Raw genomic sequence first — 15746 nt, 5'->3', positions numbered from 1 at the left:
CCCTTAAACTCAAGCAGGATACATGACTTCAGCCTGTTAATGTCCCAAATCCAATTAAAAGGGCAATGATAATTTAAATCAGAATAAGACAAATTAATTTCTAGTTTAAGTGCTGTTTACTTTTACAGGTGTCACAAAATCTTTACACAGGTCTGTGTTAAGAATACTTTTGATATTTTTCACAAAGGAGAAGATCATAAAAGGACACAGATGTTAACAATGGATTAATGTTATCATTTAGTCAAATGAATGTGAAACTAATGATACTTCTTTATGATCTAATGAAAGCAAACAAGGTGATTAGCATAAAGACTGACATCTTTATTATGGCACTTCATACAGATAACATTTTTAAACATTTTCCATGACAATGATTCTCAAGAGCTGATTCATCAAAGAGTCAAAAGAGGCAGAGTGACCGCTAACCCAAGTACAGGACAAGATCAGCAAAGTGCTCATCTGCTTTGACCACAGGGATGCTTATACATGAACACAAACCCAAAGTTTTAAATCTGAGCTTTAATGATATTTTTGTTTCACTCTAAAGGTACAATATGCCACATTTAAAATCACAACCTCGATAAACCAAGCCATACTTGAAGGCATGATCAAATCCAGTTATTTGCTTACCAGCATGTATTTTTGCAGCAATAGTTTGGTTCTTTTTTAAATTGCTTTGTTAATATAAACAGATTGAGTTATATTGGTGCCTGCTTTAAGGATCCTCCAAACTCTTCTTAATTAATTGCCAAATTGCGTTTATTTCCCAGAAGGACATTTGTTCAGAATTGTGTTTGTCTTAGCAGAGCACCAAAGCCCTCCCCTCAGTCACTTCACTCAGCCTGCTGTGGGCTGCTATCTCAGGCCTCCAGACCTCTCGTTCAATCAGTGTTTAATCAGACACATGAGCTCAGCTTTATAAATCTATCTCACGTTGTTGAAGAAAATCAGCTGTTGTGAAGTCTGTGTGAGTGTTTGTGTTGCTTTATATACTGTAACCTGCGTAGTTTGTGCTCACCTACCTGCAGGTGTCTCTTGACTTGATGCCAGTCAGACTGTCATGCCAAAGTATTCATATATTTACTGTAGGCCTTGCACAGGTCCTCACTGATCAATAAAGACTGAAGGATGCTGTATTTTTAACTTCTCAGTGTTTTATTGTTTTCTGAGGTTGCATGGTGACATGAGAACTGTTTAAAAATCATCTTAATATCACAATGAAAAAATGCTATATCATATGGTTTAATGTGTTAAAGAATTAACCCCCCGTGTGGTTTGTTTTTGGTGTTTGATTTATTTCTCTCATTTGGGAAATTTAATCAAGTGTCTTAAAAATATCTGTTTTTGGCCCAGGTCAGTGACCTGTGGTGTAGTTCAGTAAGCTGTAGCCAGGTGATTTTAAGTAAACATGAAAGCTTTTTTGAGTCACTGGGAGCTGAGTCATGCAAAGACTCACTTTTAACATGTTACCTGCATTAAAGAATTATAAACACTTCCTACAGCAAGCCATTTTCTATTGTAGCGTTTTTATTAGAGCTTTGTCTGGTATCAGTCTTTATTTTTTCACTGCCAAATTACAACAAGTGTTTTCGTTTGTTTCACTTGTTGTCTTTGAATCCTGTCCTTCAAATTCTGATAACTTTGGGGTCAGTGTTTAGGAATTAAACAGCTCACTGTGTTGACGAGAACAAGGTTCTCAGAGTAAAAGTTGGCCAGTGATTGTCTTGACAACTTGGAAACACAGCTTTTGAAGATTAATGCTTACTACACCGCAGCGCCCTAAACTTTGCCTTTTATCTGTTCCTCAGTTTCAATAAAATCTATTTAATATGGAAACAGGCCTTTGTTCTCAACTATTGAAGAGGAGAAGCCACAGAGGGGTTACAGCTGCTCTGCAGCTCTTTAGAGTTACCTTAGAGAACCTTCTATTACCAACACTATTTATAATTCTTCCCCTCTATCTCACACATGGCTGACCTGTCTATAGCCCATCCCTGCTGTGAGTTAAAGTAGAACAATGCAGTAGAATACAATTTGTGTGAGCAGGTTTGGTATCTTTGACCTCAATAAAGGTTCAGGGTAAATTGTGCTATCAAGTGTTTTAGTCACAGCTACAGAGTGACGGGACAGAGTGGGGAGATGGACACAAAGATCCTCAATCAGAAATGAATGATAAACATGACAGGTCTCACACTTAGTACTTAATAGCCTCCTCCTATTGCATCTGTTGAGAACCATCAAAAATTGTTTTATTGAAGAAACATTTTACATGTTTTTGCTTCTAATATCTACTCTGATAAATTAGTTCAGTTCATTACCAAATATAAGAACCAATGTTATTTCCATCAGGCTCAAGTAGAGCCTGGATCTCAGTGTTAAATGTACGAACATCGACTTTGTCATGTAGAGCACGCTGACTTCAGTATTGAGGCCAAATTATCACTGTGCCCAAAAATTAAAAGCTTTAGAAGCACTTAGCACAGCTGTACACCAGACCTCTCAAGGTGAAGCCCAAACATGAGCTCAGTACCACATACTAACTCTCTCCATCAATTAGTAAACACAAAAACACAGAGAATGTTGTCAGTATGCAGGATAAGTCTGTTTGATGCCAGTTCAGCATATTTACATTCATGTAAAGAAATACTTCATGCTCAGTTAAAGGTCCCATATTATGCAAAAAACACTTTATTAAGTCTTTGAGTGAAATTTGTGGGTCTTTGGCTTTCCTTCCAGCCCACAAAATGTGATATTTAATGACAAAACCTGTTCTTTGTAGTGCTTGTGAATGTAAAATCCTGACCTAAAATGATCTGTTTGGATTTTGGGGATTTGCCGACGTCAGCGATTCCCTTTTTTGACCAATCAGGAGCAAGTCTGACCTGACTGGTCCCCGGGAGCAGATACCCCCGAACCCCCTCCCCACCCACTGCTCTCCCAGCATCTGGAGAGAAATCTCTCCAGCAGCAGGGAGGAGAGTGTGGCTGTTTTGGCTGTAAACAGCCACATAGTTCCATGCTCAAGCTTCCCATCTCAGAAGAAGACAAGAGAAGAGCAAGTGGCTAGAGTTCATTTATCAAGGAAAAGTGCCAGCTACACTCAGTAAAACTGTGCATGTGTGTGCTAGTCACTTCACTGCTGACTGCTTTTCCAACTTTGGACAGTACAACAGAGGGCTAGCAAATAGACTGGTCCTGAATCCAGGCGCATTACCACCCATCCACCAACAAACCTCGGACCCTGGAAATGTGAGTATTTTAAATGCTGTGTGCTGTGGAGCAGATGCAAGAGCTTTTCCTCAGTGTCCCCCCTGTCTCTGTGTTAGCTTCAGGATGCTAACTTTAGCTGCGGTTAGCCTGTTGTTTTAGCCTGCTATGTTACAGTAAACCAGCTTCGCTGTTTTCTAAACATTGTGCACTCAGAGCTCGTGGCGCCGCTCTCAGTGACGCGGAAGAGCGGGGCGGTATCAGCGGTGGCTCATTTACGTATGAAGGTCACGCCCACTAAATCAGAACGTTCTGAACAGAGGGGCTATGAGAGCCTGGAAACAATGCTGCTGTGCTTGATTTATTGGCTTTTTGGACCAAAACATGTTACTACCATTTCATGAAGACATCAATGATCCATATTAAACTGCAGAAAAGGAGCATAAAATGGGACCTTTAAGTCCAAGCTCCAAAAATCTCTGCATGGAAAACACTGCAGTCTAAGAAAGTGTATGTGTCTCATTTTAGGTGAATTGTCCAGTTATACTTAATATGATCCACATTCACCTGAAAAAGTATTTTTTCAGTATTTCAAAAGACAAAAATGATGCTTAAAAAAATTCAGCTACTGGAGAAAAACAAGTAACTAAACAAGAGAATTGTTGTTTTCCTGATGTCATCTTAATCTTTTCATGTCTTTAAACTTGACATTTCCCTGGACTCTTCGGGTGAATGTGGCTCATATTAAGCCTGTGTTTTTCTTACTAAAATAGGATATAAGAATTTACATAGATTTTGGTTCTTGCAGTGTGGGGCTGGGACAGTATAAAAGCAATCACAATAGCACCAGATTTAAACCAAATATCAACAACCAGTGTTCTCTGTCTTGGTTTAATCGAGACAGCTTTGCTGCAAAGACTTCTGCCTTGTTCGTCCCATCAGTGTGTCTCTTTTGGAATCTGAACAGGAGTTTGTCTTTTCAGAAACAGATAATTGTTCGGACTTCTTGAAGCAGTCAACAGAGGTGTGCAGCTTTGAAGTTTTATTGACATCAGTGAGTCAGAGCAGAGGAATGTTCCCAGAGGGAGGGCATGACTTCTTACAGTAAGGATGTTCTCTTTAACATTGTTGGCAATTAAGAAAAATTAGACGACCCAGCTTGGGTGAACGTTCTGCAATTTTCCATGACACATTTTATTTTCTTTCTATATGTGTTTTTGCATGACTGCTTCAGTACTTCAGGTCTATCCTGACACAGCCAGCGTGACTTGATTCAACATGTACCTTAAATGATTGAGCAGCTTTTGCTACAGGCAATATAATCCACCATACAGTAGCTCTGTGGTGCTCATTTGAAATGAAAAGATGAACATCAAAAGCTAAAGAAGGAGAGGAGCGTTGTGGCTCACTTTGCATTAAACCAGGATCACACATTTATCGGACTCCTGCTCTTACGTGAAGGACTCTGTCATCTTAGTAAACTCTATGGTGTGGCATTTAGCTAGACAGATCGGCTTCAGTTTGATTTTACCCACATTTATGGAAGGGATCAATCAACAAAGGAGTTTTACGCTTTTATGCTTTAAAGATAACTTCTTGTACTTTTTTATTTAAGTTTTTTAAATTACATTTTTTTTTTAATACAAGGAGGGCTGTTACACCACATTATGTGATAATGCCCCAATGCGTAATAATGTAAAGTTTATTACAGAATTTTACTACAAAATGTAGAAAATAACTACAAAACACAGCTTAATTGTTTAAAAAAGTGATAATTATATAATGAAGTGAAAATGTATTACATTATATGGACCAATCAGAGCAATCAAAACTTCAGAGGTTTTTATCCTAGTGATGAAAGAACTGTGTTGGTCCAGATAACGAGGAAATTATCCACATTAAAAAAATGTATCATTTGGATTATTTTGTGTCTACTTGGAGTGTGAAAATCCACAGTTTATCTGCTTTCACTCTGTGATAAACTTTCAAACATCACAGTGAAACATGTAGTCATATCAAACGATGCTGCTGAATGTCCCACAGGGTCTGTAACCTGCCCCATCTGTCCGTGGTGTTGGGCTGTAAATACAAACCTGTAATGTTTATCACTACGTGTATAGGTCATGAAAACAAAATTATGTTGATGAAAACTATAAAACCTATAGAGCTACAGTGGACTCTATGTTCAATGCAGAAAAGAGCCTCCTCTACATGTGAACTGTGACTTTATGAAGTATATAATAATAAGACATTTATGTATTCAGCACCTGAAAATGAAAGGAACATACAGACAGGATTCTTCGTTAACAAGGTAAAAAAATATTTATAGATATGCTAAATATCATGTGTAATGTAGTATGAACTCCAGGGGTTAAGTGCAAGCAATGACATGTTTTATAGGTTTTCTATCAGACAACAATAAACAAACTCTGTCACCGCAGAAATATTCCAGAAATGTGACAACAGACAGCGCGCTATCAAAGTGTTATTACAGCCTTTATCTCGGCTGTGTACTGCAGCATGGCGGGGAATACTAAACAGATTTGGAAAGTGTGAGATCACAAACAGCCTTGCTATGGACAGAAGGAGCAGGTGGCCACTATTAAAAGAGGATCCTTGACCTGGACGTGTTCTCAGGCTGTGTGTTTTAAGGGAGGGTCACTGGGTGAGTGCACACAAACAGAAGCTCCTCACTACTATGTAGGTGGCCCCGAGACGACAACACGAGGATGGTGAGGACGAGGAGGGACAGTGTCCACATACCAGGAACAATGGCCAGCCCGGCTCTGCTTACACATGAAGCTTCGTCTTGTTCCCTCTCCTTTCATGTGTGGAACCTGACCCAGACCAGTCCTCCCTGACCAGCATTTTGTTTTAATTAAGCCTGGATCTGGCGGCAGGCTGAGCTCCACGGTGGAGCAGAGTGTGGCTGTACAGGCTCAGGTTGCTTTCTCCATTATCCCCACTGACAGTGTATGTACCATAGGTAAGGCCACTGCTCACTCCCCTGTGAAAACCTCGACTCGGCTGCAGCACATGTGGAGGCTCCTGTGGACAGAATCCATGCATCTGTCTTTACATGTCAGAAAAATCAACTCAGTGGAGTCATGCAGACTCCTTCTATCATGTAACGTCACTTTGGTGTGAACAACAGAGAAACTGTGGCTACATATAGGTGAGCCGTGAAGTGGTGCAGTCGTGTCTCCTCACTCAACACCCATTTCCATGTTTGAACAGAGTGGCTACCTCTGCAGGGAGTTTGTGTTGTCTTATGGGTTGCTTCTTGTCGCCCTGCGTCCCAGTCTGAGCAGACTGTGGCTCTTTGGTAAAGTTTTGGTTTGATTAGCTCTCAAGAACACACATTACTGGTTTGGACCATGCTTGTGCAGTTGAAAAACAGGTTTGCCTGGAATGGTTGAACCAGCGGTACTAAAACATGTAGGAGGATTCTGAATTCTACCCCTTTGCTCTTGGTTTTGCACATGCACATCTAACATTCGCTCAACATTTGCTTTTTATAACTTAGCTGACATCAGTTTATCATCAGTTTGTAGAAATGTTTTCGGTTTGGAAGTGAATAAACATTTGCTCTGCCTTCGACAGCCAGCGAGCTACTAGAGGTGATGACATAATGAAAATCAAGTGGCGCCTTGTTTCTAAGATTTGTGTTTTCATCCCTTGGCCCTTAAAGGTGTAGTCAGCAGTCTGGGAGAAAACGAGTGGAGAGGTTGTTGATAAACAAATTTAGACCCGCCTCTCCCTTTATACCCCACCCCTGGCTCCATGCCCAAAAGATGATGGACGTGCATCGTAATGACAACAACCGTAGAAACTGTGTAGCTGACCAACATGGCGGAGGCTGGACCAGCGAACGCTTGAGGGTCAGTTCGCTACAGTACCTGAAGCCATATTTATTGCTTTGAAAGTAGTAGTAGCGTGATGAGTTTTAGCAGTATTGTAGCAAAAGATATTATAATATTAAGATATGTAAATATTTTCAGAATAAAGATGTGCGATCATCCGGATAGAAAGCCCCAGGTTGTTGAGCTTTAAAACAAAGGACATATCCTGCAATATTTCCTAACATCATTGCATCAAACATTAATGTCAATTTCACCTGTTCCCATGTTCACAAAACCATCACAATGTAGCTGTGGGGTCTTTTAAATTGAATTTGATTATGACACCTTCTAACTACTGTAAGGTTTTGGTGTGACTTTAAACAGTGGCGCGTCTGTTTCTTTAAATTTCAAACTTCTCTGACTTTTTTGCATACAGCACCTTGACTTGCAAAAAATAAAAAAAACATGCTATTCTTGGTAGGTTAAAATGAGTAAATATGGAAATGCATTTTTTTTCATAGATGCTTATTTCTGACTGTGGTTGTTGGGGCAGAACCCAAATTTAGTTTAAGCATCTCAATCTTAAAGCTCAGGATGCAAAAGTAGAATCTGTGAGCAGGGCTGGAGCTTCATTTGACAGAGTCTTCAAGATGTCGTAAAATTTAGGTGATGAGTCCTGCAATCCAGTCTTTTAGGCCTACAGTATCCTACACATCCCTGCTGCCCATAGGAATGTAACCCGGTCAGATGCTTTGACCACTTCCTGCATGCTGCACCCAGCAGGACACTCCTCAAACCATGCCTGACCACCCAGGATAACAGTGACCTCAAGTCACTGCCTACACTCCAAGCGGACCCCAGGGGGCCAGCAGAATTGGGGACATGTTGTCTTGAACAAAGCAGCATTAAGGTATCAGGTCTTTCAGGGCTATAGTGAGACACTTTGACTGTGGGATCAGGGTCCCACTGAGATCTTGGGGGGTACGGCATGAGCAGCGGTGGGCCCTGACCCCAGGCTGTGCGCTGATTGCAGGGTAATGTTCAGCTTTCAGACACATGCTGCTGATCAGGGTGATGTTTTCTGAGTGCTTCTGTCTGTACCTGCCCGCCCTCTAACATCAGCTGCCAGCTGTAATTGACCATGACTGAGGAAGCATGTCAGGTTTGGCAGTTGGCTCGCATCACTCCGTCACTCATCCACTTCAGCCTAAAAAACACAGACACATGTGTTGCTCTTGGTTTTGGAGTCCCATGTAAGTAGCAGCTTACAAGCGAAGTACAACAAATACCCCTTTACGTTTTGATACGAGGTCAGGAACCTCTCCCAAGATCCCATTTCCTCCACATTATTCATCCTGCACTAACACAGTGTTTGTGCAGCTGATAACTGTACACCTGAATATACATCATCCTGACAGGGGCTAAATGGAGTTTAAATGAGTATTGAAATAAAATTATTTCAGCCATCAATTCCTCTCTGAAGGGTAAAGCCATCATTCTGTTGGCAGGGAAAAGTTAATTATATCCCATGGGAATTGTGGAGGGGAGGACTGATGATGTAGTGCACTGTGTTAGGTCGAGATTTATGGGAAAATAATCAGGTGCAGCCGGTCAGTCCCAAGCAGCAGGATGAGAAGCTTTGGAGGGAAACAAAGCTGTTTCAACTCGTGGAAGCAGAGGGGTAGAAGGTGCAACGCATCAAAAGTGGATTTAGGAAGCTGCAAAGAAAAAGAAATGTTGTTTTACAGCTAACTCTGTTTTCTCTGCCTGAAGCAAAGTTTAAACATAATTATCTACCAATCATGTCAGAATGGATGATAAACCTGTCCTGTGTGAGTTCAGTCAAATTCTACCCAGGAAGCCGTTGCCAACAATGACTTGGGTATGCTGAGAGGAGCCCAAAAAGATAAAAATAAATAAATAAAAAATAGGTAGAGGTCTACGGTGGTTGCAACATCTCAACAGAAACTTTCAACAGCTTTCCAACCACAGGAACTTTTCCAGGCACAAGGAAGAACTCTGTAATTTTTGGACTGCAGGAACCAAGGTCTAAATTTAATTCTGGGTTGGTTAATCTCCTTCCTTGAAAACCACTGCTCCAAGGCAGTACTTTCCAAAGGCCCAGGAACTTTGGGCGGCAGGTCCAGCAATGTCGACCTTTTCAACTGATAGAGCAGAGGAGTAGGTTTATTTTACTTGCCGTCCACAGTTACATCACTCTTTTAGCTCGTCTGAGGACGACTGAGAGAGTTACATCACTCTTTGAGCTAAAACACTGGTTGATCTCTGCCATGGCTTTTTAAATTCTGTCATCATGCTTTAGGCTGAGCATTTTGGACATTTTGAAATGGCTTTGCCATTCGTGCTTGTTCACTAGTGTTGATTTAACAAATCAATTAAATGCACAATCAAAGGGTGATTATCCTCCATGCAACAGGCTAAATGAAGTAATACACATTCTGATGTCATTTTTGCTGAATGAACCTCATCGCTGTCTCTGCCATCTACTGGTCAGGCAGTGTAGTGCAGCTACTTTTATTTTGTCTCCACACAACAGTGGCCTGATTTGCCCAATCTCTGCTGGGCATCCTAACCTGACACGCCAGACGAACAGTTTCATATATCCGCCACGGAATTATTCCACAAGTCCATCTGAGTAGCATCTCTTTCGATTTGTTTTCAGAGGCGTGACTTTAAAAAAAATCTGCAGCTGGTGATTGGACGACCGTTCTGATTAACACACTCACCACGGACCAATCCACATCAAGCCACGGTATGACGTAGCTTATGTGAGCCGATGCTTCTAAGAAACAATAGATGAACAACTACTGAATCACAAGATACAGTACGAAAGTCTGCTGACGTTACGTCTGCTCCCACAGCTCCCGCCTCTCTTCCCTGATTGGACTGGTCAGAATTTAGCCCAATGAAATCGTTGGTCATTGGAGCCTGGCAAGATGGACCTGCAGGAGTTCAGAAACTGAATCAGGCAGGTCCGTCTGCTCTGCAAGGTTATGGGCATCCTTCCTCGGTGTGAACTCAGACAACAATGGGCCACAGAGACCATTCAGCTCCTGGCAAAGTAGTTCCAGGAACTTCTAGTTCCTTTGACTTCTGATCAAAAAGCACATTTTGTTTTAGAGGCTAAACAAGGACAATGGTGTCACTTCTCTTTCTCAGTAGTAAACCCATCAGCTTGTCTATTGGTTAGCCAAGCAGCATGTCATGACCTTCTTGAGTGCATATTGTTTCAGTCTCTACAAAAACAAAATGCGGTCTTGGACCAGAAAGAAGAGGTTGAGGTGGTGGAGGTAAAACTTTTCCAGCAGCAGTGCAGAGTCTGTGCAGCTTCAGTCTGTCTGGGATCAATTAGAAGGAAGTTTTCATTAAATGGACAGCCTTGTTGTGAGAATGAACTGTGATTAGTGGGAGAAATAATAATTATTAGAGGGATAATTCATCCAGCATGCTGTAAACTAAAGCTGACAGCAAAGTTGAGGCAGGACCTCCATGTCCCACATGGACTAAAACTAAGCTTCATAAAGCCACAAGTAAATTAATATTTTATCTTTTCTTATTTGAAAGACATCAGAAAGTTTTTCTCTTTATTTTCTGAACTGCTCTAAGCCAAAGTGGACTGAACTTACTTTACTAACCTAACCAAGAGATTTATGTCAGAAAAAGAATCACTTAGCATTCCTTTTAATAATGAATCAGTGAAACTCAGGATAAACTTATGTTGTCATTATATAATGTCTTTATTGTGTCACAGTTGTGCAATCACAGAGAGCACGTACAAGGTAGATGTGTGTTTTCATACAACTGACAGACTTTGTTAGCAGTTAACATCCAGCAGATGCTCCAGATGCTGATGCTGATGTCCAAAGTTCAGATTCACACAAAGCATTTGATTGTTGTTACATCATTTTAAATAATGGCTTCAGTTTGCTTAAACCTTCGACAAGTGCCCCTCTTAAAACAAACAATCAAAAAACAAACATGCTGGTGAGAGAACGTGTTGACTACAGTAATGTGAGCATGGCTGGTTTGGCTGGTGGCCTGTGTGGCCTGTGTGACTGCTCAGGGTGGACTCTGTGTGGGTCAGGCAGGCTGGGAATGAGACTCCATGCTGGGAGTGAACATGTGAAGGGCTGAGACCACTCTGATGATGCAGCTCAGGAATGGTTTCTTGGAGAGCAGAGGTCGAAGGTGTCAACAGCTATAGGTCTGATCAGCTGGACTGACATGTTTTCAACGAGCAGTACATTTTTTTCCCTCATGGGAGAAAAATCTTCCAAAGCCCAGATTACTGAGTCATGATATGAACAGACCTCAGCTCTATTTGAAAATACATGAAATGAAACCCGGCATCCTTCAGCTTGTGCACAATGGTTAATCCACTGATATATGTATTTGTGGATAAAAACAGGACAGTACTTTTATTTTTTTATCTCTATTAGTGAATAATCAGACTGCTCAAACACTGCTACTAACACTTTTCAAGAACTGCTACGATCCATTAAAAGACAGAAATTCATTTCAGCCTCACATAATCGTCTCACACCTTCACCAGCTTTTCATTCAGAAGTATGAGAGAAGAATTCACTAAGCTCATCACCGCTATACCTAACATATGATGGGGGTTTGCTAAGCTTCAAACCTTTTATGGTATGTTACACTCGTCAGCTTTGATAAGCTCTTTACTGGTTCTGTTACACCTTCAGTCTGTCAGGAGTTCACACAGAGAGAGAAAGAGTGCCCCAGGATGACCCTGAGTTCATACTCCTGTCCTTTGATTTGTTTTGTTTTCTTTTGTTTTGATTCGTTTTGCTCGTGTTAAATAAGAAGGATCATGTGGAAAATTGATAAATTATTTAGGTTGGGAAGTCGAATTTTAGCTTTTATGCAATAATTATTGTCAAGCATAGTATCATGGAGTAGAAGATTCTGCTGGTGTCCATATATGGGTCAAGCTTAATTTGATAGAGCTGCAGGGTGTCAGACAGAGACGGAGGCTGACTGCTGAGTTCATTTATCGCCCACAGCCAGTGAAACAGCTAGGCCAGTCTGTGCTTACTGAAACACTCTGAAAAACAAACTAGAAAAGAATAAAGCATCCATCCATCCATCCATCCATCCATCCATCCATCCATCCATCCATCCATCCATCCATCCATCCATCCATCCATCCATCCATCCATCCATCAATCAATCAATCCACCCACCCATTCATCCATCCATCCACCCTCTATCCATCCACTCATCTTTATCCATCCATCCATCCATCCATCCATCCATCCATCCATCCATCCATCCATCCATCCATCCATCCATCCATCCATCCATCCATCCATTATCCATTCATCCATCCATCCACCCATTCATCCATCCATCCATCCTCTGTCCATCCACTCAACTTTATCCATTATCCATTCATCCATCCATTCACCCATCCATCCATCCATCCATCCATCCATCCATCAATCCATCCATCCATCCATCCATCCATTCATCCATCCATTCATCCATCCATCCATAAACCAATCCCTCCATTCATCCATCAATCTATATTCATTTATATATCCATCTTAATCCATTCACCCATCCATCTATATCCATCCATCTTTATCCATCTGTTCACCCATTCATCCATCTATACCCATTATCCATTTGCCTATCCATATACTTATGAGGAAAGATCTCACAATATAATCTTTATTATCTTTAATACATAAATCCGGCCCACCGACTGGATTAAAATTAATTTAATTACTGAAAAAAAATATTCGAGAAGTTGATTTTCATACACTTAGTAAAACATTATACCATGAGATAAAAATATTACCTTGGCAGTCCTCCACTACACCTAACACACACACACACACACACACACACACACACACACACACACACACACACACACACACACACACACACACACAGTTATGTCAGCGTCAGGTGAGGCAAGCAAACATGTCAGCTATGGTGAGCAGTTATGACGTGTTGTGACAGGAAACAGTTTGTTTCATTCACACAACTTGCCACTTCAGTCGGTGTTTTGATTTGTTAATCCCAGTTTCCCATTTCCTGTAATCAACCCAGAATGAATGGAATCAAAATTTATCTCACCTATTAAAATCAGGAGTAAGTAGAGAGATAAATAAGGATAGACACTTTTATTAGAAAAAAATCCCTTTATTTTCTGTTAATGTAAATAAGGCCTGTAAACTCCTGAAATTAATCTGTGAAGGAGAAAATATTTAGATACAATTTTAATTGACCCTGGCCTTGGTCTTTTATTTCAATGTTATTAAAAAAAAGTCACCATAATAAAGTTGAAGTAAAAAATCAACAGAACAAAACACATGAGGGTTTAATTGGCAGCTTCAGTTTTACAAGCCCTCTCTTTAATAACAATGTGATGTTGGCGGAGTGTAGCCTTTGCTCGTAACATTTATGACCTGATCCGTTCTTTTGCCATATTGCTCATCCCATCTGGTGTCTCAGGATGGGGAATTGGAAGAATGGAGGATTTTCCCAGGACAGGCCAACATAGAGCTTACATGTAATAACTATGAACTGGACATGTTCACAACCAAACACAGAGGCGAAAAAAGAGCCTATAAGTAACTTAAAACAAGCACTTCATTGGACTGAAGGAGAAATTCAGAGTGCCCGAAGAAAACCCAGACATGCACAGAAAGAATATACACCTTACTTTTTAAACAGACATCTGCACTTTCTAGTAATGAGTAGCTGATATTTTATTGTCTTGTCTTATTTTGTTTTTATTTCTGATCTGTGGGGAAAAAAAACAATTTGACGGAGGATGTATGACCCTGTTGCTCTTGATGGACAGTGAAGTGTTTCAGCATGATGGAGTGAAGTTTTTGAGTCAGAAGGTCTCCAGAATGTTTTGGGAAAGTTTTTTCCTTTTTTCTCACAAGTTATAACAGAAACCAGTTTCTTCCCCATGACAGTGACAGCTGGTTCCTCACGCTGAGCAGATACAGCTCACTGAGCAGGTTAGTCTTGAATAAATGTGTGGCTGAAGAGATGCGTTCAAGGACACTCCCCAGTGCCCCTCTGAGCTGCTGTCTCCTGGTCCGCTGCCCCTGCCAGGCCTACACCACCATCCCCTCACCCCCTACCATCAGACAGCTTCTCCAGCTGAGAGTGGACCCTGGGCGGCGGAGGGTGGCGAGGTCAGGCTCCAGCAGTGATCAGCCAGCCGTCGCTGCCCATAGAAGGAGCTGCAGGTTTTAATCTTGTGTTTTTAGCTTGGGGGGTGCTGCTGGAGATGAGGTGTGGAGGAGAGAGTGGAGCTGGTGGGTGTTTCTGACTGCAGAGCCACAATCAAGAGAGGGGTTTAAAAGGCTGGAGTTAAGTTTTATTTGAGTCTCAGCCAATCTTGATAAGTCACACAGGACTGAAGGTTGCACACCAGCACTGGCTGAAGAGAAATGCATCGGTGAAACCTGAACACTCTTTCACTTTGTCTGGTCTGCTGTGTCAGGGGCAGCTTATCATTTAAAGAATAAGGCTGTGGTTTGACTTATGGCCAGATGTTATCTCTTTACTTTTTTTTAACGTGTTTTTCACACGGTTCAAAGTCATTTCCTAGAAGCACAGATTACACCGCTGTTCATCTGCTCACACTTTTCTTCGGGGGGCTAATTTGTAAGATAAACTCATATGTGGACTGAAAAAAAAACATTTCCCCACTGCTGTTTTTACACCTAATTACTTCTGATTACTTTGTTATGTTTCAACAATCCATCAGTTGTTACTGGAGCTCTGAAATATCTCCACAAGGTGGAGCAGTGGCTGATTGGTTCAATGTACAAGCTTTTAAATCTCCATTTATTCAACTAGGAGAAAGCACTGATCATGACAAGCTAGCAGTAAAAAGTCACTCCTTAAAGGTCAAAAAGCATTTAAACAAGGAAGTGTTCATTTGAGGCTTGATGATTTAAAAACAAAGCAAAAGATGAAGTATTTATGAGTTTCTAGAAATCTGCAGCTGATTAATCAGTGCCAGAAACACGTGATGTAATTTGATAAATTTACTTCATTAATAATAATAATAATAATAATAATAATAATAATATAATAACAACAATAATAATAATAATAATAATAATAGAAAAAAAAAACAATAATAATAATAATAATAATAATAATATAATAACAACAACAACAACAACAACAACAATAATAATAATAATAATAATAATAATAATAACAAAAAAATAGCAAAAATAATTAAAATAAAAATAAAAATCTATTCTTTTTGACTGTAGCCTGTTCAAGACTTTTACACCATAGTGAAATCTGATGTCTGGCTATCGCTGCTGACAGGTTACAATGATTGTAATTGTAAAAGCAAAAAAGGAGAAGGGTCCTGATGGACAAATATGTAGCTTCCTCTATTTTTTTTTTTCAAAGGTCATTTGACACTTTTGTTGCATTTCTTAACGTCTTCATCTTATATATATATATATATATACATATATATATATATATATATATATATATATATATATATATATATATATATATATATATATATATATATATATATATATTGACTAATCTCTTTCAAATTAGCTGTTGAGTGCCCCCTAAAAGATTTCTTTTTCTTCACAAATATCACATTGTTAATCATATATGATCATAATGCTACTTATTTTTCAAT

The sequence above is a fragment of the Halichoeres trimaculatus genome, unplaced genomic scaffold (assembly GCF_033239565.1).
Source record: "Halichoeres trimaculatus isolate MK-OKI-2021-1 unplaced genomic scaffold, fHalTri1.1 fHalTri1_scaffold_4, whole genome shotgun sequence".
Lineage (NCBI taxonomy): Eukaryota > Metazoa > Chordata > Actinopteri > Labriformes > Labridae > Halichoeres > Halichoeres trimaculatus.
This window is presented reverse-complemented; position numbering follows the sequence as displayed.